This window comes from Perognathus longimembris, chromosome 1, assembly GCF_023159225.1.
Source record: "Perognathus longimembris pacificus isolate PPM17 chromosome 1, ASM2315922v1, whole genome shotgun sequence".
Lineage (NCBI taxonomy): Eukaryota > Metazoa > Chordata > Mammalia > Rodentia > Heteromyidae > Perognathus > Perognathus longimembris.
In genome coordinates, this window is record NC_063161.1 from 135,943,059 (window position 1) to 135,970,346 (window position 27,288).

General features: G+C 37.0%; 1 protein-coding gene across 1 annotated transcript in view; it reads right to left on the reverse strand.

Moving 5' to 3' along the window:
• Window positions 1–27,288, reverse strand: part of Grin3a (glutamate ionotropic receptor NMDA type subunit 3A) — a 138,542-nt gene that overhangs the window by 42,588 nt on the left and 68,666 nt on the right. The gene's annotated exons all lie outside the window — the stretch shown is intronic.

Below are 27,288 nucleotides of genomic sequence, written 5' to 3' on the forward strand. Positions count from 1 at the left end.
TGTGTCATTGCTTCTGACCTGAAGCTCTGGGGACAGGAATCTGTGGATTTGCTTCATGGAGTTTATAAACCTCCTGACATTTTAGGCACCATTTTATATGGATATGTGTTTGTAATTTTCTTCTGTGGAAAGAGATCATACAGAGCTCTTTTAAAAATGAATAATTGGATTTTTGAGTTGTTAATCTCTTAAGAACACATGAATATGCAATAGATACCTTATGCTTGAAGGTGAATTAGTTTTGGTATACACTGAAAATCTAACATGATAATAGTTTTCAATACACAGCTTCTATAGAATGTCAAAATCATGTTGGAAATCAACTTAATAAAAGAAAGTAAATACTCTTATGACAAATGTAAAAATCTTTTATGTGGTAAGACAAGAACTAAATATATATAAATATATGTAGATATACATAAATATGTATTTACTTACTTAAAGGCAATGATTCCCCACAAATATCATGTAGGCATGCACAAGCATGCACATATCAGGGGACATATATCAAGATATTAACAATAGTTGTTCCACTGGTGCTAAAATTATATATGTACTTTTAATTTGTGGATTGTTTAACAGAAACATGCACTCTGCTTATCATAGAATAATCATTTCAAGATCAGCAAGATAAATCATGCATCCATTCACCAATGTTTATTGAAGGCCTACTCTCAAAGTAACAGGAGCCACAAAGATAAACATCAGCTATTATTGTCACCTGGGAACTCTAATCACCTTGTTGTTCATGATATGGCTTTGGGTGCACCACTGTGGAGCAGGTAATATAGTACATAAACTTGTGTTTAATGAAATTATAAAATGTACCCAACAGGTTCTAATTTTATGCCAGTGTAACCTTAATAACACATAAACAATAACATCAGCCAACATTTGTGGAGTGCTTAATATGTGCCAAACAAGGTCCTTAGCACTTTACCTGAACTAGCTTGTTTAATTCCCATAATGGCTTCATGATGAGTAATAGCACTACTCCTACTTGTTTTCTGAAAGATTAGAATACTGAAGTTCAACAAATTGGAGAAACTAGTGTTAAGATCACCTGGCTGGCAGCAGTAGGGAGTGAATAAGAACCCAAGCCTGCAGACTTCAGAGTCCATACTGTTCTCTACCACATCATTCTGCCTTCCAGCTTGTGGCAACAAGAGAGGGAAGGCACTTGTTAGAAAGACAGATCAGCCTTTTCTTGATATTCTCCTCGAAATTCTCACAATAGCTATTGCTTCCCTATGGTTGAGCAAAGCAAATGTATCAGCATTTTGTTTACTTAACACCTATTCACTTGTGAAGACCAAGGATTTCTATGTGAAATCTTTGTTCTTATCTACTTTCCTTCTCCTATCCAGAGTGATAACAGAAAAATAAAGTTAAGCGCTTATTTATCTGTGCAGATACAGCATCTTGTACACACAGAATATGTGGCCTACGTAGCTGGTCAAATAATCTTTCATGCATTATCTTCTTTAATCCTTTCAAGAAACCTATGAAGTAGGCATTTCCATTATCTTTCTTTTAACAATAAAGAAATGGAATATTAGAAAGTTTGCCATTTATTCAAGGCCACTGAACTAGAGAAAGTTGCTCACGGAGTTCAAACACAATCAGTCTGATCCAAATACTCAGCTTTTGACCTTTATGGGTCACTGCCTCTTCCACGTCATACTCTCCCTTTTGGTCCCCACAGTACCAAATTTATTACTTACGTGCCAGGCAGTGAGCAAAGGACTCAAACGTTTGGAATGCTCACAATTCATCCTACAGGGTTGATGTTACTGTTTATTTTATAGATGAAGATGTTGAGCTTCAGATGGTTCAAATGATCAAACTCTCACAATTAGCAACATCTAATCCATGCAACTTTCCCTTTCTTGTAGACTGTTTCATTGAAATTATTATCTATTTTAATTCATCAATGTAGTCCCAATGGCTTTCAGCATATAGTTGCTCAAGAAAATGCTTGATTCATTAGTAATGGTTCCTTGAACCCATCGGGAGATGGCTGCCATCCCATTTAGGACAAGTAGTGCCAGCAGGATAGCTTAACACACAAGCTTCCTAAGTGAGCCCTGTATGAAAGGTAGGGTCATTAATTGCAATGTACTTGTCTTACATGTGTAAAGAATGTCTTTCTGAGATGTATTTCTTTATATTATGTGGTGGCAATACTTTTATGGGCTATAAACCATTTTCTAGGCAAACTGTCTTTCTGAGCCTCATTTTTTTTTCTGTTGACCTGGAAGCCAGAAGGCCTAGGCACACATTTTCCAGTGCAAGACTAGCTTTCTGGTGTTTTCCCTTTCCATGACCTTCTGCTGCCATTTGCTCATCCACTCTCACCTCAGCCTCCTATCACTCTATGAAGAAATAGTTTTGGCGTCTTGAGAAGGGAAAATTCCTTCTTGTAAATAAGAAATAACCATAGTCCAGGGAAGAAAGCATTTTTTTTTAGCTGAGTGGGGACTCACACTTAAACTTAAAGGTGTGTTAGCAACACAGTCACTGTGCTAGTGTGAATCATTGTCCCCCCTCTGTCTTCCACACCTTCCCTTTCTTTCCTTACAACTCACTCAGAGTTATCTTGGAACTGAGATCTGATCATGGTGCGTATTCCCTCAGCACTCATTCATAGAGGTTCCTCGGAATAAGGCTCAAGCTTCCTCACGTGACCCAGAAACTAGAAGTGGTGCTGTAGTTCAACGTGGTAGCCTTGAGGAAAAATTGCTCAGGGACAGTGCCCAGACCCTGAGTTCAGGCCCCATAACCGGCAAAAGAAAAAAAAATAGTTGAGATCATTGTCACCACCATTACCATGAAAACATCATATCTACCAAGAGTTGCTTGGTAGATCCAAGGATAATAAGTGAATCATCATTGAGATGAAATTCTCTTTGAAGAAATGCATTTGAATGCAATGTTTAAATTTTTGTCACACTTTATGTTGTCTTTTCTTTCTCTTAAAATTATTCTTTCCTTTAATTGCTGCCTTAATTCTTTCAAAACAAGTTATTCTTTTTTATTTCCATGTGTGACATTCTAATGGAACATAACAGTGGGTTACATGGCAGTCATAGAATAATAGATTCATAAAAAGGATCTAAGAAATGATTGATGCAACCCAGCGGGCTGGCCCAGTTCACCAGTGCGTAACTCAAACAGCCAGGGATGTCAGGAAGCCTGCATCAAGGGGCAAGGATGAAAGGCTACAAAGAGCTAAAAGCATTAGAGCTCCAGAGAGAGAAGCATTTCTTTAAAGTTCTTACTAAATACTTTACCAGCTCTTCTAATTCTGTTTTTATTTGCGTCAACGTCTTCAGGCCTTGGGGAAATATCTAAGGTTAAACTATCTATTTGTATGTGAATTGTTCTGTATTAATGGAATGCTGAATTCTACCTGGAGCATATGGAGAAAAATCAAACAGATATTTCCCAGAAAGCATAGAAGTGGCTCAAAACAAATGCAAGAAAGCTCAAGAAATAAGCTTCTGTGTCTTAGGTAGATAACGATGATGCTCCGGATTAACAACAATTCTAATGCAGAGCACCTATCTGAGAATGGTACTTAAATCAGAAAATGGAATGGAGTCACTGGACCTAGTACAATGGCCTTTAGAGTTGGATAGAAAGGGCTAATTTTAACTTGTCCAATAGAATGGGATACTGTAGATCTTAAGGCTGCAGCTCCTCCCATGACATTTTATCTTCTTAAAACATATGGACTCTATAATGTCAAGCAGTCTCAAGATTCAAAGGAGATTTCAAGATTTCTGTGAACTCTTATTAGCCACTAGTAGCTGAATCTTTTACAATAGGTTAAATTTAATCCTGTTCTTTTTTTTAAAAAAAGATGTAGGTTCTCAATTCAGTAGGTCTACACTGGAGCCTATGATTTTATATAACCAAGTTCCTAGCTAATTCTGATGACATGGTTTATGAACTAGACTTTGAGTCACAAGACTATTCATAAGATCATTATTAAGTACAGTAAGTCTACTTGAATGTCTGCAATAACAAGAAAATCACTCCTTTTGGGATGTATCTTCTGCATTTGAAGGGTGACCTGTGACTCTTTACAGTTTATTCAATTTAAATATAAAATAATAACAATAATAATGAAATAACAGGTCATATTTTGAGCAGTTATTTTTATTTTTATTTTTATTTTGCCAGTCCTGGCCCTTGGACTCAGGGACTGAGCACCATCCCTGGCTTCTTCCTGCTCAAGGCTAGCACTTTGCCACCTGAGCCACAGCGCCCCTTCTGGCCGTTTTCCATATATGTGGTGCTGGGGAATTAAACCAAGAGCTTCATGTGTAGGAGGCAAGCACTCTTGCCACTAGGCCATATTCCCAGCCCTTTGAGCAGTTATTGTATGCTACTACTATTAAATCTACCAAGATTACTACTTTTATTATTTAGTATTATACATGGGGAATGTGACATACAACATTGTCTAAAATGTGTAGGAAATGATAGAGATGGATTTGAATTTGACTCTTTCTAGCTTGAAGCCCAGGCTTTCTTTTCTCTAGCACTATGCTCCATGTTTATAGTACATAAATTGTGTTATTGTTTCAGTTTTGGTTAAATCACTTTTACCTGCTTTGACTATTTGGCTGTGACCTATAATAAATATTGCAAATGAGGACATGCCTTCAGCAGGGGCACTGGGATAAGTGAATAGAGGCTGTAAGTGTAGTAGGCAAACAAGGGTTGATACCTTTCCTACCTATGACTCATGCTTTGAATAGTGGAAGATAGAAAGCAAGGCTAAAAATGATGTGTCTGGGTTCTCTCTGTATTCTCTAACATAAATTCCCTGTACTTCTTAGACTCTGCTCTTTCTTTTTTTCAACATCACTTTTATTTTCTTCCACAGATGCTTTTCTAAGTTAAGTAGTTTACAGCCTTTCCCTTCATTGTCAGTCTTAAGCCTTCTGTGTTAGGCAGCTGATCTCTAGTCAACAGTGTTTTTCAGCATAATGGTTGATTTATATGAGCCCAGGTCTTTCTGACAATCTGAGTCATTGCCTTAAATCCATGTATAGACTAGAGGTCAGCAAAGTATGGCCCATGAGCCAAATCCAGCCTGTCACCTGCTTTTGTAAATCAAGTTTTATTGGATCACAGCCCTTGCCCATTCATTTATGGAATGGCCATGGCTTGCTTTTGTATAAAACATTAAAGCTGAGTAGGTGTGAAATGGACCCACAAAACCTGAAATATTTATTGTGTGGCCCAAACAGAAAATGTTTGCTGGTTTCTGTAGAGACAATATGAATCTTGAGTCTCATCTTTTAAATAGTCCTCTCTATCCTAAAAGTTCCATAAATCACTTAGGAAGATCCACATTGGCAGGTACATGAGAAGAAGTTGGCATGACAAATCTTTGCAGGTCTCCTGGCACTGACCAGACTCGCGTTAGTGTGATGGTACATCATACTACTAAACTGCATTGGCGGAGGAGCCTGCCAATTACTGAAGTCCTTGGCTTTGTCAAGGTCTAGTCATAGTAAGGCTCTAATTCCAAACTTTCAAGCAATAGTGTGGCCCGAGGAAGTTGTGAATCCTGTCCCAGGACAGGTGCTTTTGGAGCAGCCTCCACAGGCCTGAGGTTATGGGGACCAACCAGTAGCCTACCTATTCACCTTACCCGAGTTATTTATGTCATATCCTTTGCACTTTCCTCCATTCTGTTTGATCCAGAAGTTATCTGTCTGGCATCTCATTTAAGCTGGAGTTATTCATTGTTTTCTTGTAGTGGCTTCTGTTACTTTCTAATGGTAGCAGCTAACTTTCATAGGGAGCCTCCTTCATTCTGGCAGTATGCCAAGATATTAAATTCAACACCTTAGTCTATCCTCGAAACATCCTTTTGAAGCACATGCAGTCCTATCCCCACATTAAAGATGGAGGAACTGAAGCTTAGAGTGGTTAAACAATTTGCAGTAGGCCATACAATGAGAAAGTGGGAGACTGAGGAAGTAAATCCTGAAACCAGAGAGCTTGTAGCATTAATCTCTACTTCACTTATTTTGAGTACATATTATTGCTAGTATATAATTTACTCTTTTTCTCTAGTACATAGCTGCCTTCAGGGAAGGTTTCTCTTCTTTGAGAAACTATAGATAAGGTGCACATTCCTCAAACCTAATGTCCAGTTTAATCCAAATCACTAGTGCCAGCTTACAAAAATAAGACTAACCGTCCATACCCTTTGGGTTTTTAAATAAGCTCTTTATCACAGTTATAACAACAGGAGCAGCAACAGCACCATTTGAACTGTTCTGTTGACAAAACTCGACCATGCATATTTTTCCATTCATGAGGAAAAAAGAAGTCTTATGGTTTCTGTGTTCTATTCTATCAGAATGCATTGTAGTCATAATGATTTGTTGGATGGTAATTCCTTTGTACAACTGCTTTAAAAAAGATAATAAATATAGAGTTAAAACAGGTTAATGAAGCAAGAGAGGTAGATTTGCTAAGTTCCCCAGAACAAAGCATTCATCCTGGGTCCTGTGGGGTTTAAATGCTTTTCAACATCTAGCAATCTTGGCAGTTGGTGACTGGCTGGGCTCCTCTCCATCCTTCCCTGCCCTCTTTCCACACATCTTTTTTTTGTTTTTTTTTTTTTTTTTTTGGCCAGTCCTGGGGCTTGGACTCGGGGCCTGAGCACTGTCCCTGGCTTCCTTTTTGCTCAAGGCTAGCACTCTGCCACTTGAGCCACAGCGCCTCTTCTGGCCGTTTTCTAGATATGTGGTGCTGGAGAATCGAACCCAGGGCTTCATGTATACGAGGCGTGCTCTCTTGCCACTAGGCCATATTCCCAGCCCTTTCCACACATCTTGAACATATATTTCTGTTGTTACCCTGACCACTTTACAGTGTCCTTTGCCCTTTGTTTACAGGTAAAGACTAGGAAATGAATTAAAAGAGAGATGTGAAAGTCAGTCAACTGTAAAAATACATAGCATAGGCTATTAGAATAGTAGATGGAGAAGATGTTAGTGATCATTTCATCCATCCGTGTGTTTCTGTTGATAATAATACTGATAGCTCTCATTTATTTAGTTCTCTCATATATCAAACATCATGTCAACACTTTAATATGGATTATATAACTTAAAGGACATGATGATAAATAAACAGTCTTGCATCATTAGCTTTCACATAGGAACTAAGACTTTCACTGAAACAACTTACTTCAGAGAACTCAAATCACGAACTTAGTCTCACTCTGAACATTACAGTAGGCTGCTCCTTGATTTGCCTAAGGAGATTTAAGCTTCTAATGGGAAAAGTAAAGAAGGGACTTGCTTCAGAACATCACATAACCAGTACGAACATGAACTTCATAAGTCCTGAGGCCTGAATATTATTGCATCTCATGGATGTATATGGCTAATAAAAAATAATTATTCCTTATAGCATCCTAGATTTGATAATGCCCCATCTATTATTTATGAGACAATAAATTTCCAGGCTTTATTTAATTCTATAAGGAATAATTCATTGAATCAAAATTGCTTAAAAACGTCCATGAAAGAACACAGGCAATACTCATTTGTTGAACTTCTGGAAGTCTTGATATATTTCGGTTTCACCTATAGTATTACAATATTAGAACCTATGGTCCCAAGTAAAGTATCTGCCTTTAAACACAGATGTAAAATCAAGGAATTATAGGATCTGTACAAAGGAATCATCGCTCTGAATGTTTTGTCTACATTGTTGGTTCCCGTTCTTTCTTTTCTTTCATACAAGTCATTCTTTTTTGTTTCTCCAACACTGAATCTAATGTTCATCCTTTCTAGTTCACTGAGTCCTTTTTTTATCATCTTAATTAAAATCTTCCTCAAATTTGGCTTAAAAGTGACATATAGGCCAATGGCTTATAGAGCCCCTAAATAAATCTGTGCAGTTATAGTCAACCAATTTTATTTTTAGCAAAGGTGACAGGAACACACAATGGAGATAAGTATACTTACTTTAATAATGTTGGGAAAATTTAGCATGAACACGTAGAAGAATGAAATTCAACAGTAATTAAAGGATTAAATGATATTACTAGGAGAAAACATGTAGAGGATCTCTGTGACACTGGACAAGGTAGTGATTTTTTAAAAATGTGATCTCAAAAAAGAAACAATAAAACTAAAAAATCTACAGGATTATATCAAACTAAAATGTTCTGTATAGGGAAGGAAAATAAAACCCAACAGTTCTCCTGATAAGTGATTCATATATAAAATACATAAGGAATGAACTTAAAATGTCAAAGAAACCAAAAATACTATCAAAAATGGTCAAAAGATATTGTCTGGAAAGTTAGAAAGATTGGAAAAGGTGATGGAAAAATATACAGAATCACAGTTATAGAGGATGAATAAGCCCAAGAAATTTATAATGCAGCTACTGTATAACTATTCATTTGTGACAATAGCTAATGATGATATATTGTATTCTTGAAAAATGCTAAAAGAGTGAATGTTAAATGCTTTTACCACAAAAACAACTGTGTGAGATAATGTATGTGTTAATTAGTTAGACCTATCTATTCCACAATGTAGACATATTTCAAAACCTCATGTAATACCAAGAAATATTTTTTCTGTTACTTTAAAAAGCAAAGATAAAAGACATGAAGAGTAATCTCATTTTATGTAGGATAATCTTGTAGGAGGACATCCATTTCTCCTTTACATGCCAGATTAATCATTACACTAACACTAATGACAGTAATACTTGGTTTTCCAAACAAGCATGGAATGATAATAATGATGATTATGATGATGTATCATCTGTGTGCTAGCCACTTGCTTAAATACTTTGTAAGTATAATTTAAAATTTCTGGCAACAGTTTTATAAAGCTGATTCTATTATTATACCTATTTCATTGTTGTTTTGGACAAACAACTTGCTAAATTTCCTAGATTGGCCTTTAGTTCCTGGGCTCAAACAATTCTGCTGTTCTAGCCTCTGCATAGTTGGGACTACAGGTGCTTTCACCATGCCTGGCTTGGTACATATTTTATACATAAGCATCCTGGGGAAATGGTGTGCTAATAACTAACATGCCTAAGCTTATGGACCAGTAAATGACAGAGATGGACAGCTTTGTGTGGCTCCATTGCCTATGTTCTGGAGCTCTATAGAACATAGTACAGAAGCTGTAGGCTTTGTCAACTATTCCCTTCAGTTCTGTGGGCAAGACTCAGTGACATCTTCAATGTGGCCAAGTGAAAGAGTTTGGCTACTGTACATATACCCAACAATGAACTGCATTTAATTGAACCCCAACCGTCTGTTAGTACTAGCAGCTATTGTTTACTGTGATGATTGTGTACTTGGCTCTCCACATTTGTCATTGTATTCTAGCCTTGCTTTGGCTCTGTGAGGTAGGTCAGCAAATAATCCCAAGCTCATAAATTGGGGGAGTGGGGCTCAGACATGAAATAACTTTCCTCCAGGTCCAGCTGTCCACACTATGGGAAACTGTTGCTTTTTATATACTTATAAGTTGATTCTAGAATCCAACTACTGCAGATTGTATTATCTTGCATGAGACTGTCAAAAGCAATGATGATTGTAATACAGTTCCTTTAAAGCCACAATCCCCTTTAAATTGGAATTCCATAGTGACAGAATTAGGGCTTGTACCAGGTCAGTGTGTGCCAGAGCTGAAGTAGAGCTTTTTACCGAAGAGACAAAGAGAGAAGAGTAGGGGAGAGGAGAGAAGGGGAGGAGTGGGAAGGAGAGGAGAAAGAGGGAAGACTGGAAGGAAAGGGAGGAATGGGGAATGGAGGGGAAAAAGGGAGAGAAGGAGGAGGAGAAGAAGGAGGGAGAAGGAGCAGAAAGAGGGAGGAGGAGGAGGAAGAAGAAAGGATTTCTTTAAGCTCATTGTTGTTAGAAGAACCCTGAATTTTGGGTGGTATAACTGATTTGCTCTACAGCCAACTCTCAAGGTGAAAAATGACCTGTGGGCTGTGAAACTCAAACTTCTCACCTGAGTCATTGTCCATCACCAGCAGTATACTGTAGCCTGCAGACTGAGCAGTCAGGAAGGTCCTTGCTTAACCTAGAGTCAGCAATTCTGGCCTGATTAAATGCAAATGAATGAAAACAGCTATAAATTTACCTCCAGTGTAGTGAGGTAAGCGTTTTGGCACCATTCTACCCACATCTAGGACTTTTTTCTAATACCAGTTATTTCCTTATAGAATGCAGGAGAATTAACTATCAAAGTATGTCCAATTTGGCCTTCATTCAAGGTGGGTGGGATGCAAAACGGTAAGTAAGAATTTAGGTTGAAGGTCAGCAATCCCCCACCATAAACCCAAGGAAAGAGAGTCTGCTCAGAATACAACATCAGACAAACAGGAAGACAAGTTATGATGTACCAGTAAGAAGAGAAATCCTTTGCTCTTGCTCTGTTTTTCTCTTAGAGAAGCCTCTGAGGATGATTTGTCTGTATCTTATAATTTTGTTTTCTGTGGCTGAACAGTTTCCCGTCTTGATTTTGAAGTGCTCAGGGAATTAGTGACTAAGCCATTATAATGGAGAGGCTTTCAGACATTCAGAACACCTATTCTGAGTAAGGACAATCTAGAGGAAAGGATATCTGCTCTCCTCCTCCCTCAGGGCAGCCTCAGGTAGCATTCCTCTCAGCTTTTCCACTTGAGACTATGTCCTGGGTTTAAGTGTAAAGCTGGTATTTGCTAATATCTTTCTTTTCTATTTAACATGTTTGTTCTGGTTAAATGAATTACAAGAGCAGCACAAGTAAAGCAGCATTTTTGCTTTGCGAGCTAAGCCTTGGAGGGGAGGGTAGTAGTCAGCCGAGTTAAAAGGGCATTTTCTTTCTCCTTCTCCAGCAAATTTGAGTAAAAATTTCAGGCAGCAATAAAAAAAATGCAATGATTCATGAAGTTTGCAGTTGGGAAAAATGAGGATCAGCGAGATTAAGCAATTTAGTTAAGATGAGACAGCTAAATGGAGCTATGTCATACACATATTTAACATATTGCACTTGGGTGCTGCCTCTGGAACTTAACCTGCATGCTAATTCTGTCCACACAGACTTGAGTAATACTCAGAGCACACCAACTAGGAACAGGAAATGAAGAGTTTATGATTCATGTGGAGAAACCAGCGTGGTTAAAGCTGGAAGAGCCAATCCATGATCTCTCCCTCTGGGGACCAGGTAGTAACAGAAGATGTTTCCTGAGTGTCAGGTGACTGAATATGCTCATAGAGAGAATAAAAGGAAAGCTCACTCATAGCATGCACATTTATAATGTGAATTTGTTTATACAATTATACAAGTGAATGTATTTTAAATGTAATTTAAAAAAGTAAGTATGGGGCTGGTGGTGGTGGCATGTGTGAAGTTGGAGTTCAATTCTTGGTGCCAAAATCAGAGAAGCTTATTAAAAAAAGTAACTGTGAGCAGGTAACTATTTGATCATTTAAACATTATCATCAGTTACATAGCTATTCATTAATAATAAATGATTTTTGAGCCTCCAAAAGGCCCTTAATAGCCAAAGCAATCATGAAAAAGAAGAGTAAAGCATAGAAGCATCATGAAACTACCCAATTTTAGTTAGGTAAAAACTGATTTTTAAACATACTACAAAATATAGAAATTAAGCATGTATATATGATCAATTAGCTTTTGAGAAAGGTGTAAATAATTCACAATGGGGAGAGGAAGGGTCTGTTTAATACGTGGTATTTGGAAGACTGCATACTCACATGGGAAAGAATGAAACTTGATCCTTATACCATATACAAAAGTCTATCCCAAATGAATTACAGGATTAAATGTAAGGCCTGAAATTATAAAACCCTTACAGATTATGTGGGGGAGAGTTTCCTTAAGGTTGGTCTTAGTAATGACTAAGAATAGAACCCCAAACATGTAGGAAACAAAAACAATAGTAAGCCAATGGGACTATGTCATACTGAAGAGTTTCTACACAGCAAAATAAACAATCACAAAAGACAGGTCTTATTTTACAACGGGAGAAAATATTTGCAAAATGTGTGTCTGATATGGGGCTAATAATAAAAATAAAATAAGGAACTTATATAATTCCGTAGCAGAAAGCTAGCTAGTCTGGGTGAAAATGAGCAAAGGACTTGAATAATGATTTTTCCAAAGAAGTCACACAAAGGGACAAATGTATGAAAAAGTACTCAAAATTATTAATCATCAGGAAATGCAAATCAAAGCCACAATGATATATCACCTATATCTCTTAGGCTGGTTATTACTAAAACGCAGAGAGTAGAGGAAAAGGAGCCCTTGGGAATGTTGGTGGAATTGTAAATTGATATAGCCCTATGGAAAAACAGCATGCAGTTTCCTAAATAACTACAAATAGAATTATCACATGACCCAAAAACATCCCATTTCTGAGATAGTACCTAAGGACTGAAATCAGCGTTTCTACTCTCATGTTCATTCCATCAGTATTCACAATAGCTAATGACATGGGTAAAGAATGTGGTACAGTCACAAATGCAATGGAATGCTATCAATTCTATAAAAGAAGGACATGAATGACTTCTTTCTTTTTATGTGGTATTGGGGTTTGAATTCAGGCCTTGAGCTTACTAGTCAAAGATTGTACCACTTGGTCCACATGTGAAGTTCTTTGGTTTTTCATACAGGGTATCATGGTTTGTGTATCATGGCTGGCCTTCCCTCCTATTTCCACCTCCCATTTACAGGCCTGTGCCATGTAAATGACTTGGTGCGCTGCGCGCGTGCGTGTGTATGTGTGTGTGTGTGTACGTGTGTGTGTGTGTGTGAAGGAAAATAATAGTATAATGTCAATTGAGGCAGGAAGGCCACTTTTGATAGGGTGAGGAAGAATATTGACATATTTATTGTATGTTCAAGGCTCTATCTTTGATTCCTACCTTTACTGTAGTATTTTAGTTTTAAATTATACATTTTTTGAGGGTAAGAATGTTGTGCATTTTTCTTTGTGTCCTCTACAGGCTACATGCTGAGAGCAGCTGGTTCAATGATTTATTGATACAAAGACGGATCTAAACACTTCTCTCTTTGTTTATGTGCATGTGACTGTGTGTGATATCTTTCAAATTTTTAAATTTATGCGACTTGCTTAGTGGGCATTGTAAGTCTGTAAATTCTACAAATAAATTTCATATTCCTTGATAATACTTGTGGGTCGCTTCTGAGATTTCCCATTTAAAAATGGCCACAAGCTTTATTTTGAAGATGTATGCTCAAGCATAAATCCTGTGTGCCACGAATGTTGGCTGTAATTCTTCCTGGGGACGTCAAGGATGTGCTTGGTCCAGGCCTATTGTTACAAGTATGAGAGGAAAAAAAAAACCAGAGTGGGTCATTATATTTGATATAATCTATCCTTTCATCTGATATTATAGGCAAGTGGAAAATTTGGTTTTAACAAATAATTTAACAGTTTCAGAGCAAAAAATAGATAAGTCATTATTCTGAAGTTGTGTGTGTGTGTGTGTGTGTGTGTGTGTGTGTGAATGCTGATTCTGGGCCTTGAACTCAGGGCCAGGGCACTTTTCTTCAGCTAGTTTGCTTAAGGCTGGGGTTTTACCATTTGAGCCACAGCTCCACAGCTTTGTGATACAATTGGAGATACAAGTGCTGCAGACTTTCCTGCTGGCTTCAAATTGTGATCCTTGATCTTAACTTCTTGAGTAGCTTGGATTATAGGTGTGAGGTACCAGTGCTATCAATGCTGAAAATTTTGAATGTATTAATTCATAATTTCCTGAGGGTGTTGCTTTGAGTAGACATTAATTTCATTTCTATTTGTGAGGCATTTGAGGTCCAGATTTTAAGTAACATGTAATTTGAACATTCATATGTTTTGGAATAGATGGGATGTTCAAAAAGCCTGAGGAACTCCATGTTACCCCATGAAAGTGAAAGAAGGAGGAGTGGGCTGGGATGATCTGTAGCAATTGGTCTAATGAGAAGAGTGGCATTAAGTTCTCAGGACCAAGTCTTTTCTAACTTCTTTTTCCCACTCAGTGCATTGTCCCTCAGTGTTGGAGTGACAGTAGTTATAGGAAGTAGGCTCTGTACAGTGCCCTGCAGTTATAATTTTCATGCTTTTTGCACTTCTTTGGACCAGGGACATTGGAATGGACAGGCTAGTTGGCTTTCACATTTGCCTTCAGGGAGAACCACTCACTAAACCTGTCTTTTATGAGGCTTGATTTTTTTTTATCAGCATGGAGTTTTTATATATTCAAACTTTCCTCTAATATACATAATTGCTAAAAGAAAAAAGTCTGTAGAGCTGCCATGAATTATGGCTTTTAGGGGAATGAACACTGCGGTTAATGTTGCAAGACAGCTTCCATTATAATCCTGTTTTCTCATCCCTGTGATTTTTCTAGGTGGGTTGGTGTGGGGAGGAAGAATTTTACTTTAAGCTAAAAATTTCCATGGTTTGAGTTGGCCTAAGATGATAAAAAAGTGAAACATTTGTACAAATATCTCTTTTTATTATTCTATTTGGAAAATGTTTATTTTCAGTCCAAGTATGAATGGCTACTAAAACTTGTCATCAGTCTGTCTTGTCTTAGGAATAATATCCATGTAAAATCAAAGGCCTGGTTCTCTCTTTCTTATAGCTCTATTAAAGCATGCAGGGCAATATTGCCTAAAATATTTTGTTATGTAGTTTCACTTATATGCTTGCTTAATACATAGCTTGTCAGAGAGGAAACATATATTTAGGTTCTGATATTCTTTACATTTGTGATAAGTGACAAAATAAATTTAAAAATTATTTTTATGGTTTTGAGGTGCTAAACAAACAATTTATTAGGTTATGTCTTTGGTAATTGTATCTTGTAAATGGAATAGTTTTCAGACTTTTTCCTACAGATCTTGCTTTATCTTCAGTGAAACCAATCTTAGGGGAGAACGATCAGTAATTATTTAAAAACCTAAAGCATTATATTTTTGTATGTAAGGATTTGTATTTATTTGAGTAAGTGATTTGATCTATTAGTTATTGCCCCAAATTGTTTTCCTCTTGTTACTGATGAAGTTTGATTCCTTTTAGATTATGTTTTTTTACTATACGTTTGGGTAATTCACTTATCATTGTATAGTCTCATAGCATCCAAATATTCCTAAGAAGTTTGATTATTTTTTTTTTTTGGTCATGGAGCTTGAACTCAGGACCTAAGTGCTGTCCCTGAGCCTCTTTGTGCTCAAGGCTAGTGCTCTACCAATTGAGCCACAGTGCCACTTCCAAGTTTGTTTGTTTGTTTGTTTGTTTTTTTTGGCCAGTCCTGGGGCTTGGTCTCAGGGCCTGAGCACTGTCCCTGGCTTCTTCTTGCTCAAGGCTAGCACTCTGCCACTTGAGCCACAGCGCCACTTCTGGCCATTTTCTGTATATGTGGTGCTGGGGAATTGAACCCAGGGCCTCATGTATACGAGGCAAGCACTCTTGCCACTAGGCCATATCCCCAGCCCCCAAGTTTGTTGTTTTGAAAGACATTTTTGTGTCTATTTCTAATCTATGTATGACTTCAGAGGATTTATTTGTATTGAGCCCAAACTGTACTATTAGCTTAGTCACTTATCTAATGAATAAGCTGAGAACACGCATGGCATTACAAAATATATCATGAGATATTTGTACTGAGCTAAAAATGGTACTGTTAGCTTAGTCACTTATCTAAGCTGAGAATGTGCATGACATTGCCAAGTATGATAGAGATAGAGTGTTTTCACTGAATTGTGTTATCACTGAAAACAATACTATAATTTGGTTGTTTGAAATGACTGAAATCTTATTGGTGGATGGACTGAGTGGTCAGTTAGTCTTTTGAGCCTCCCAATTTGGTCATAGCCTGTGTTCTCCTCCCAAATAAATTACATTTTCACTAGGTAAATGTTTCACATTGAGTCACCTCCTTCTTAGTCTCTTAGAATTCTGTACCTATTGCTCTATTCAGCACAGTATTTTATGACCTTATCTGATTTTGTCATCCTAATTACTCTTTGAATAGTATCTCTACAGCCTTTGAATCTTAAGTTATTTTCCCCTTGTGACTGTAGATGAGATATTTCATACAAAATGAGTTAGTGTTTTATTATTGCAAATTATGTTCTGTATATTTATACACACACATATAATGTAAGACGGTAAACAACATGCTATGTTCTGTATCATGTACTCTTTGTATTTATCATTATATATAGACACATGATTACCTAGCATGATATGCATATTCTACACATAATACAGGTCATACAATAGAATATAATATACATTTAATACATATATATAAAAATATATACGTAATGAGAAAATCCTTCCCTCCCTCTTTCCTTCCCTTCTTTCCGTCTTTTCTTCTCTCCCTCCCTTCCTCCTTCCTGTTTTCTTCTTCTCTTCATTTTTTAAAATATAATATCTTTCAATGTATGTGAGAGTAGCCTCAAACTCACCATGTAGCTCAGATTAGCCTATTAGCCTGTGACTATCGTGAATCTACTTATTGAAATCTGAGATTATGTGTATACCACCATACCCAGTTTATACATTTCTTATTAATATCCTATAGACACTTTTTAAAAACATAAATTTTGGCCACACTATAGTTTGAACTCCAGTCCTTACACTTGATCGGCAGATTTTTGTATCCATTTAGCCATACCCTCAGCTCTCCTGGAAACAGGAGTCTTTATTATATTTCCTCTAGTATAGCAACACAGCTTTCTATCAGGTGAAAGGAAGTTGGATCTCTGTGTTGTCCTCCCATAGTCTCATTTCCCCCCTCTCATTTTATTTTCCTGCTTATTAAGAATGAGAGTTCATCTTTTCCTTCATGATTTAGAGTTCGGTTCTGTTTACTTCCTCCAGGGAGACTTCCTTGACTATGTTCTGCCTCTTCCCTAAAGTGGTCAGTTCTTTTTCATATATTTGGCATAGCATTCATATCCTCATTTCCAGAATTCAGTGCTCCTCATAGAGCACTCATCTCATGATTATGGTCATCCTATGTTCAGTTGCCCCAGGGGCATATTAGGGATCTGACTAGATATAATCCTAGCCTATCTTAGGCCAGACATGTGTAGTGACTTATATATATTTAGAGAGTGTTGGATGAATGAAGAACATGGTTGCCATTCTCATTTAAAACGTAATTTCTATATTTAAAATAATTAGTCAATATGACTAGTCATTTAATATAGTTTTCTCTGTAATTGCTATGGAGGACAGGCTAGTTATGGTACTCAATGGCCGAAAGCCTTTCAACAACTTTTGCCCATGGGGAGCTATAATTTCACCTTATGATATCATAAACCACTCAAGGATTTCATGTAGTTACCAGAACCTTGGGCTGAAATTATAACCCTGAGAGTTCTCACTGCCCATTAGTCATTTGGTACATGACACAAAACAAAATATATTTGTCATTCTTGGACTTCAGTTTGGCTCTCATTGAATTAACTACTTGATATTTGACTTGAAAAACTACCCTGCAACCTGAAAGATAAACTCTAAAAATTTATGATGAATCACAAGTATAATTGGACACTGAGCATAACTAAATGCACATAGTATGATTTTCTTATTTGTTATGATGATTATTTTTCTCCAGCAATATTCTTGAAGTAATGAGCAGAGCTCTAGGAATCATGGGGCATTTCTACTATAGTATGCTTATTATCTCTTTTGGATATCATCTAGAAGAAAGCATCACATTCTACTGGAAATTATGATGGCATCTGCAATTAGGAAATAGCAGTCTGAACCTTGAAAAAGATCACTTTTAATATCCCTTCTGAGTCACAAAGTTGTGGAGAATCAACTGATGTACTGGAGTGAAGGTGTTTGAGAGGCAATTAGGGCTTTACAAATGATGTGTGTCATTATCACTTATTTGTCATATTAGTGAAGCTAAGTCATTTTTCTAAAAGCATGTAAAAATGAAAATTACTGGATTGGGACAAAAGCCTGTATTTCCAAGTGTGGCACTTTTCATTTTACTATTCAAGTGCAGATGAGAACTATGTGCTGTGTGCTGGTGATGAAACTGGGAAATACCAGACAGTGGCTTTTATTTCTTCAAAGGAGTTGGAAACAAGAGATTGTTAACTGATGTACAAGATGTGATGAACATGGTGAGAAATGGGTTAATAAAGGCTTAGTAAAGAAGCAGTTAGAGTTGGCTACTCTCTCCACAAAGGAAAAAGAAATAGTAGTAAAAGCTTAAAAAGAGATTCTTTTCTCAATTTCTTTGGAGGGTAGACTGGTGTATTGTTGATGTGGGGCTAGAAGACACAAAACAGATCGAGTTGGTAGTGGTATGGGAGAATTCTGGGTGGACAATGCAAAAGAGAATTGCTTATATCCATTGTCCAAGATATGAAGAAGATTGAATAAAACTGGCAGGCTGGGTCTCACATGCTGGGCAAGGGCCAGAACTGAACGAGATCATGCTGAACTTCGTAACAGGGATAGAGCCAATTCTAAGGTAGTAAGATAGCTTTGTCCTAGAAAATATACTGAATCAAGGGTTAAAGGTAAGTGTGGATCTATCTACTTGGAAGGCTAAGATCAGGAGGAGAGTTGTTCCAGGCCAGTCTGGGGACAAAAAAATTATACATGCTCTCTCAGTCAATAATCATAACCATCATAATAAAGTAGAGTGTGGTGGTTTATGCCTTTTAACCCATATATGTGTGAAGCATAAATAGATGATTATGGTCGAGATTGTATTGGTAAAAAGTCAATACTCTCTTCAACAACAACAACAAAAACTAAAACAAAAAGTGTTAGGGATGGGGCTCAAGTGGCAGAGTCTGCAAGGTCATGAGTTTAGACCTCAGCAAGAATATGCTTACTTACCCTCAGCTATAAGATGTAGAGAGTGACAGGAAGCTCAGCCTTGGCTGGAAGCCATGTTGGCTGCTTTGTATTTTGGTCTCTTTTTTCCATAAATTTGATGGCTGGTGGTGTCTTCTCCATAAAATTCATCAAACTGTTCAGTGGTACATAGTCCATTGCTCTCAATCTAAGCAGAATCATCTCGTCTAAATTAATGACCCATGTAGGAAGCTAAGAAAAGTGCCGCCTTTTTCAGGGAACATTTGTTTTATCTTGAAATGTATACAGTGTATGTAGGAAGCTCCTAGATGAAATTTTTCTCCACACAAAACAGTGGTTGTTAGGGAAAATTTCTAAATCTGAGGCAGGAAGAGATAGGTGAGGTACCTCTGATAGCTTCATATTCTAATGGTGACCATTCCTTTCCATAAGTTGAATAAAACTAAAAATGATCACTAAAACTAGGAATGATGCTGGGTGCTACCAGCTCATGCCTATAATTGCAGTTACTCCAGAGTCTGAGATCCAAGAATCAAAGTTTGAAGCCAGCCCAGGTAGGAAAAGCCATTGAGACTTTTAATTCCAATTAACCAGCAAAAAGCCAGAAGTAGAGCAATGATTCAAGTGGTAGAGTGCTGGTCTTGAACTTGAAAGCTTAAGGAGAGCACTCAGGCTGTCAGTTCAAGCCCCAGGACCAGCACACACACACAAAAGAAATGCAACTAGAAAAATTTTCACATGCCATTTTATTTTATATTCAGGTGTTGTATAATGTACTTTTAAAAAGTTGGTCAATTTTAGTCATTCAGTGTATTTACTTGTAGATTTATAGGCACAGTCTAGTTACCACAAATGAGGCAAACCATGCAGCCTCTGTGTCTTGGCTCTGGCTTGCTTTGCTTTTATAGTTTTTCCAAGTCTTTCCATTTCCTTACAAGCTGTACAATATCATTCTTTCTAATGGATGAGTAGAATTCATATATATATATATATACATATACATATACATATATATGTGTGTGTGTATCTTTATCTATATCTGTATCTATATGTATGTACATATCTATCACATTTTCTTGATTCATTCATATACTGAGGGACAACTAGCTTGATTCCATATTTTAGCTATAGTGAACAATGTTGCAGTAAACATGGTTGTGCTGGTGGCTTTAGTGGTCCATTGTATAAATGCCCAGAAGTGAGATTGCTGGGTCATAGGGAAGTTCTATGTTTAGTTTTTTGAGGAACTTCCACACTGTTTTCCAGAGTGGTTGAACAAGTTTACATTCCCATCAACAGTTCCATTTTGGCTTCATCCCTGCTAGCATTTGTTATTGTTAGTTTTCCTGATAATGACCATTCTAACTGAAGTTAGATGGAGTCTCAATTTATTTTTTCTTGTTGTAGGGCTTAAACTCAGGTCCTGGGAGCTGTTCCTAAGTCTCTTTGTGCTCAAGGCTAGTGCTGTACTATTTGAGCCACAGTGCCACTTCAGGTTTTGAGTGGTTAATTGGAGATAAGAGTCTCATGGGAACTTTTCTGCCCAGCCTGGGTATATTTTAGATAAATAACCCTGGAGCATGGTAAATTATGTAGAACCCTAGTTATTAACATGCAGAGGCCAAAGGAGGCTATCTATACACAGGAGTGATGGACAAGGCTCAATAACAGATGATCATATAAAATAATATTCCATGAAATGAGTTCCAAGTAAAGGAAACAAGAGGCATTCTTTAATCACCATTGTTCCTGTTTTGTTTTGTTTTCCTTTTGTTTGTTAGCTTGTATTTGGAATTGAATGGGAGGGCACATAAAAGGTGGAACAAGGATGAACAAACACAGCCATATACTAACTAGCCACTACGTGAAAAATGAACTGGGTATCTTATGAGTGGAGGGAAAGACTGGAAAAGAATGATGGAAGGGGAGACATGGTTCAGAAAGAATTGTACTGATTGTACCTTATTTCTGTAACTCCTCCAAATATCAACTACACAAAACAACAATGTGTTCAATTTTTTTAAACAATACTATATTCTAAGGGAAGAATGTGGCATTCTATGCAACAAATCTTATCTCAAGGGCTATAGATTTTTGTCTTTTCAATAGTATAAATAGTATCTTATTACCCAGGACATGATTTAATATTCTAAACAAAATTTATGTGAGTTGAGCATGAGCAGTGCTGAAGGTGGAATGGATTAAGAGTTGGAGGAAGTAGGAATAAGATGGAGGTTCACTGGCATCAGAGTTCATTTGCAGTTTCTGTGCATCATATGGAGATGTTGGCCTACAGAGGAAAAGCTGGGATGGAGGTCAGGGTGTGGGGCAGTACCTGAGACTGTGGCAGCATACCACAGTGGTGGTAGGTAAAAGACATGGTGCATAAAAGGAACTTTTCTTATTTTATGAAATACCCAGAAGGATATATTCCTTCTGCACAACTTCCCTGGGTAGGGTAAAGAAAGGAGAGGTGGGAGTAGGGAGTTAATCACACTTAGGTCTCATCTCTCTTGCTTCTTCATTCTCACACTGAATGATGTATTGTTTCTGCACAGATTCCAATAGTACAGCCTCAGCACAGTCTCTGTCCTTGAATCTTTATGGTGAAGATGGCTTTCACAGCTTATGTACAAGGTAGGGTGATGAGCTGCTTGGAATAAATCAATTGAGGAGGACATTCTTACTGAGTGTATAAATGAAACACTAAGGAGGAAAAGTTCCTAGTCAGATATTGCTACTACATATGGCTCCTCTGTCTACCATTTGTTAGCTATATGTCTTTGGAAGAGTTTAATTTCCTTTAACCCAGTTTTCTCATCCGTATAGATGCAGTAACGTTTATATGAGAAAAAATCTATTTAGAGAGCATTTTTTCCTTAGACTATAGTAACAATTCATTGGTATTATTATTTGTTTACATTTTTAGTCTCTGTTCTTGACATGTATCTCTATCCAATTATGAAGCAAACTCAGTCATGTTTGACCTTAACGATGTTGGCTGATGAGCATTTTAAGCACATAAAACCACAGGCTCTATGTATTTATGTACCTATACCAATTTACACATTTTTTACAATAAATTCAACTCTATTAATTCTATGTCTTCAGACAAGGCATGTTAAAAATCCTAGTTGAAATAACGTAAGGAAACAGCTATAGGTTCTGTTTTGTTTGTCATTGTTAGAATTTTCTTTGGCATCATCTAGGCAGCAGCTTTGTGACAAGATGCCGCGGTGAGTAGACTTCTTTAGTTTGAAAAGTATTAATGGATTCTGACAAAGTACCTTTCTGAACTGAAGCTATGAATAACATCATATCCATGTCTGTGCAGTTCACTAAATCAGGCTTGTACATAGTCGCAGCTGGGAAAATTGAGCCCTAACTGGCCAAATTTCCCAGGTTGAGTTCACAGTGGAGCTGAACTCAGTTGAAGATTTCTTACTTTCTGTGGAATACACCAGGGGTCAGGTTGTACCAGTTCCTGATCTGATTTAGGATCACAAGATCCAACTGAAGCCAAATAAGAAAAACCCATCCTCCAAACATAGTGTACACTGTATTTGTGAAGTTAAATTATATTTTTTAGAGAAAGAACAAAGTCTTTGGGGAGGCTTCCTGCAACTTCTTCATGCACATAAATATTCATTGAACATGAAAACAAGATTCTTCATAGGATAAATGATCATTAACTTATTTATGTGAAATTCTAAATATGTGTGTCTGCTTAACCTGCATTAGCTTTTAAAATAATGTGAATGTATCTGAATGTGCACAGACTCAAAACATATGTATGCTGATAGTTGTTCATAATTACATAGAATATCTTGGACATAAAATATCTAGGACATAATCACTGGTACAGAAAGTTCTTATGTGTAGAGATAGTGCTTACTAAAAAGGCTAATAATGTAAACAATGCTATAAGCTAATTTTCCCCTTATTTAAGAGAGGGGCTTGCAAAATGTTGGCATATTCTGTTTGTATTCATAGGGAAGAAATGGTCTTAGACATTCATTAAAGCAAACTCAGTAGGGTGTCTAATTGAAGATACTGCAGTTAGTATGAATTACTGTATCTAGTTAAAAGTAATAAAAGTGCAGTTATTTAAAAAATTATGTAACGTTTCCATCTCAAAATTATTTTAGAAGTAGGTCTGGAAAAAAGTCACATTTATTTATCCTACTTGCCATTTATTCACCTGAATTAGAAAAGACTAGATGATTTCCCTAAGGTTTCTTGAATTAGAGAATAGTCAGAAAGGAAAGGAAATATCTAATCACATCCTACTGTTATTCATGCATTGTTTTTCTGATCCACATTGGATTGATTTTGATATTTCTAGGAACCCAAACCACACAGAGTGGAGCAACACCATCTGTCCCATGTTCCCACAGAGTGCTTTCTCACTGAAGGATGCTATGCGGTGTAAATTATGATCTCAGGTTCTCTGGTCATATACAGTCTCTTGAATCAAACATCCCAGGTCTCTTTTGGGTGCAATTTGATCTTCACTCAGCTACAGCCTTCAACTGCACAAGATCAGTGCTTTTACCCTTTCTCTTTATTCTACTGGACTCATGTTGGCCACCTATGCTTGACCTTATATCTGATTTCTTGCCCAACATTTTGCTAAGTGAGTAGTTTCCACATACGTTGGCCCTAGAATTATACATGTATAAAATGGACTTGGTTTCTGTTCTCATGGAGTTTTTAATCTAGTGGTGGATGGCACAAACTAAATGGTTCAAACCACTGTTTTCCTTTAACTCTCTCAAAAGAAGATAGAGGACACGAGATGCTCAGTAACTTGCAAAATTTATAACTATATTTATAACTATTATGACTAACATATAATTAACTCAGATATCAAATGGGTCTGTCCAACAGCACAATTGTGGGGTGTGTGTGTGTGTGTGTGTGTGTGTGTGTGTGTGTCCGTGTCCCTTTGCATTGCTTTGTGCATGGCTAGAGCGGCATTTTGGTGCTTAATTAGAGATATGAGTCTCAAGAACTTTCCTGCCAGACTGGCTTTGAACTGCCATCCTCAGATCTCAGCCTCCTAAGTACATATGCGTGCCACCAGCACCTGGTGAATTGTGTCCTTTATATTTAGCTGCATTAGCTCTTAATAAGGCTTTCTTGCTGTTTGTTCCATAGCATATGAAATAACACTGATTTTGAAAAGTTCTATTATACACACAGAGTTCAATGTGATCACTGCAGAAATTTATGTCCTTCTTACCTTTACAATGTAAAAATGTGAACATTTCATCTTCCTAATTGCACTATATGATTTTTTCATAAATACTTGGAGCTGTCCATCATGCTTTTTTGTAGATACTTCCATGTATTTTCTTTTAATAAAAAGGGGGGGTGTGTGACACTGATCAATAGACACTGTACTCATAAACTTATCTGCTGAACAGCTTTGTATAACTACCAAAAAAGTTTATTAATGCTATATTTCAAAGATATTTTTAAAAAGGAATAAAACATACTAGAACCATTGCAATGTAGCAAAGGCAGTGCCAAGGAGAAAGTTTATAGTGATAAGTGCCTAAATAAGAAATAGTACAAGAAATGTACCCACTGTCTTATGTATGAAACTGTAACCCCTCTGTACATCATTTTGACAATAAATAAGTAATTATCCAGGAAAAAATTAATAAAAGTTAAAGATTAAAAAAGAAACAGAGAAATCTCAAATAAATTGCCTAATGATCCACCTCAACCTGACTTTTAAAGAAGTAACACTAATATTCCTGTACCTATTAATAAAAATAGAAAAAAACCCGAAAACCAGACTCCTATGAAACCCATATTATACTAATTCCAGAAGGATGACAAGAAGAGACTTATAGTTTCTATAATGAATATAGGTCCAGATATTCTAAACAAATACTAAAAAAACAACCCATCAACATATTAATAGACCAGCTAGGTATCAATGGCTCATACCTATAATCCTGTCACTCAGGAAGCTGAGATCTAAGGATCATGGTTTAAAGCTAGGCAGAAAAGTCCAAAAGATTTTATATTCAATTAACCAGCAACAAAGCTGAACTGCCAACATGATCCTAGTGGTAGAAGGGCATCTAGGAGTGAAAAAGTGAGAGCAAAAGGCAAGTTCAAGTTCCAGTACTGGAAAAAAAAAAAAGGTCACACGTTTGGGTCCAGTTGGCTTCATTCTAGGGGCTCAAACCTGATTCAAACATATGTAAATCTGCAATTGTAAGTTATCATCAAAACAGAATGAAAACCCAAATCCCAGGATCATCTCAATGTTACAGAAAAAGCCTTTGACAAAATTTAATGTACTCATATGATAAAAGCTCTGAAGAAACTAAGAATTATCAAATACGGATATTTAGGATATCCAAGATCTCATCATACATTTATCCTTTCTTGGTGGTGAGACCATTCTTACTTCTAGGTTCCTAAATATTTGGTAAAGTCTTTTTAGTCATAGCTCCCCTACTGTGTAGTAGAATGCTGGGCACGATTCCTTCTACCTCTAACTTGGTCTGTACCACACCAGTCTTTCTACTATTGCCCCTCCTTCTGGTCTCTGGTGATCAGATTTCTCTTTACGACTATCAAATAACAACAGCTCCTTTGCATTCTACAAATTCGTGGCCTGTACCAATGTATCTGGCTTGTTTTTTGTCTTTTTGAAGTAAGGTCTTGCTAACTTTTACCAAGGCTGGTCTTGAAAACTTGATCCTCCCATCTCATAGCTTAGAATATAGGCATGTACCGCTATGACGAGCTGATTGGACTTTCTTTAAAAGTATAAACTAATTCAGGAAACTTTGCCATCATTGAACGTTCATACTGCCAATATGGTGATATGGCCATTTATCTCATCTAAAGTATCATTTCTATCTTAGCATATTACGTATTTTTCTCTTAAGACAGTTCTTACAGAGGACACTTTGTGATCTATTAGGAATTTTTACGACTAGAATAAATGGAATGATTTTCTTAGTCTGTTTTCTACCTACAATTACATGTGTGGCCTGTGGGAAGTTCAGTCATTCCTAGACTATGTCTGTCATTTCTGAGATATGAATTCTCCTAAGAAGTAAAAACTTAAAATTCAAATGAAAAGAAAATTCTTCTTGCTACTTAACCTATTTTCACTCATCTTGGACTAGGTTTTCAGTCTCTTAGTTCATGATGGAGTGGTCAGGATTGTACCCAGTCCCTCCAGCCTCAGGTTCTACAAATACCTACTGCATTACTGTAAAATGTGTTTCTTGGTCAGCCCTACTTATTTTTCCTTATAGTTAACTAACTTCCTTCAGGGCTTCTGCAACTTGCCATACAAATTAGATCTCTTGTAAGCTCCTAGATTTTGCTGTATTTCCGTCCCCCCACCACCCCAGTAACTTACGATAGTGGCAGCCACTAGATGATTGATGTGCTCCTCTGATTAGTATCTTTCCTTTTCCATGTGTTTCAAGGGCAGGGGCAATTTAGGTTATTACTAAATTCCTGGTTACCATCCAAGGTGCCTGGAATGGAGGTGGCTGTTAATGGATGGTTTAAGAAAGAAGGAGGTATCTTTCACCTCCCCTCAAGCTCTACTTTGAGTATCTTATTTGCCTTGGAGTTAGGGCATTGCTTCTTCCTCTTGGCCACATTTTATTATCTGGATTCTCATATTCTCTTGGGCAGCTGTGTGCTGTTATAAGAAGATCAATAGAGGTGGTGCTTATTATTTTTGGGAAATGCTTCCTATTTCTTACTACGGCTATGCTGGTGTTCTTTAGCATAAAAATTTCTGGTTAAAGTTGCTTCTGGTCATTGTAGCAGGTCTATTTAATATTTACTGAAATGTTTACAAGAAGTGTTTTTTTAGTCTAGTTCTGTTACTCATGTGCTTATAAAACAATGATTCTAGCCTTCTATTCACTCTAAGGAGCCAACACTTTTTTAACCTTAGAGACTCAGTGAAAGTGGAGATTTTATGTGAGAACCTGGAAAAAAGTATTAGAAAGTCCACTAACATAATCAAATAGTTCATTTTGAATCCTCATGTATCCTTGTGTTTAAAGGCTGATGTATCTCTATGAGAGAAAGCAGCAATTATGTTTTCATTGTACTGTATGATATGTGACTACATGACATGATTGCCCCATCCTACTTCATATCCCAGCATACAAAATGTCAATTATGGCCAAACCCAAATCCAATGAAAACAAGACTAGATAGAAATGAAGCTGGAGTCTCTCTCTCCCTCTCTCTCCTCCTTCCTTTAGAGCACTCTGTGTGCCCCTGCACTTCTGTTTGTCTGTCTTCTTTTTGTCTGTTTTCCTGCTTACTTAATAAAGCTTTACCAAGTTTTCTTACCATAAAAAATGAAGCTGGAGTTTCTATCCATCT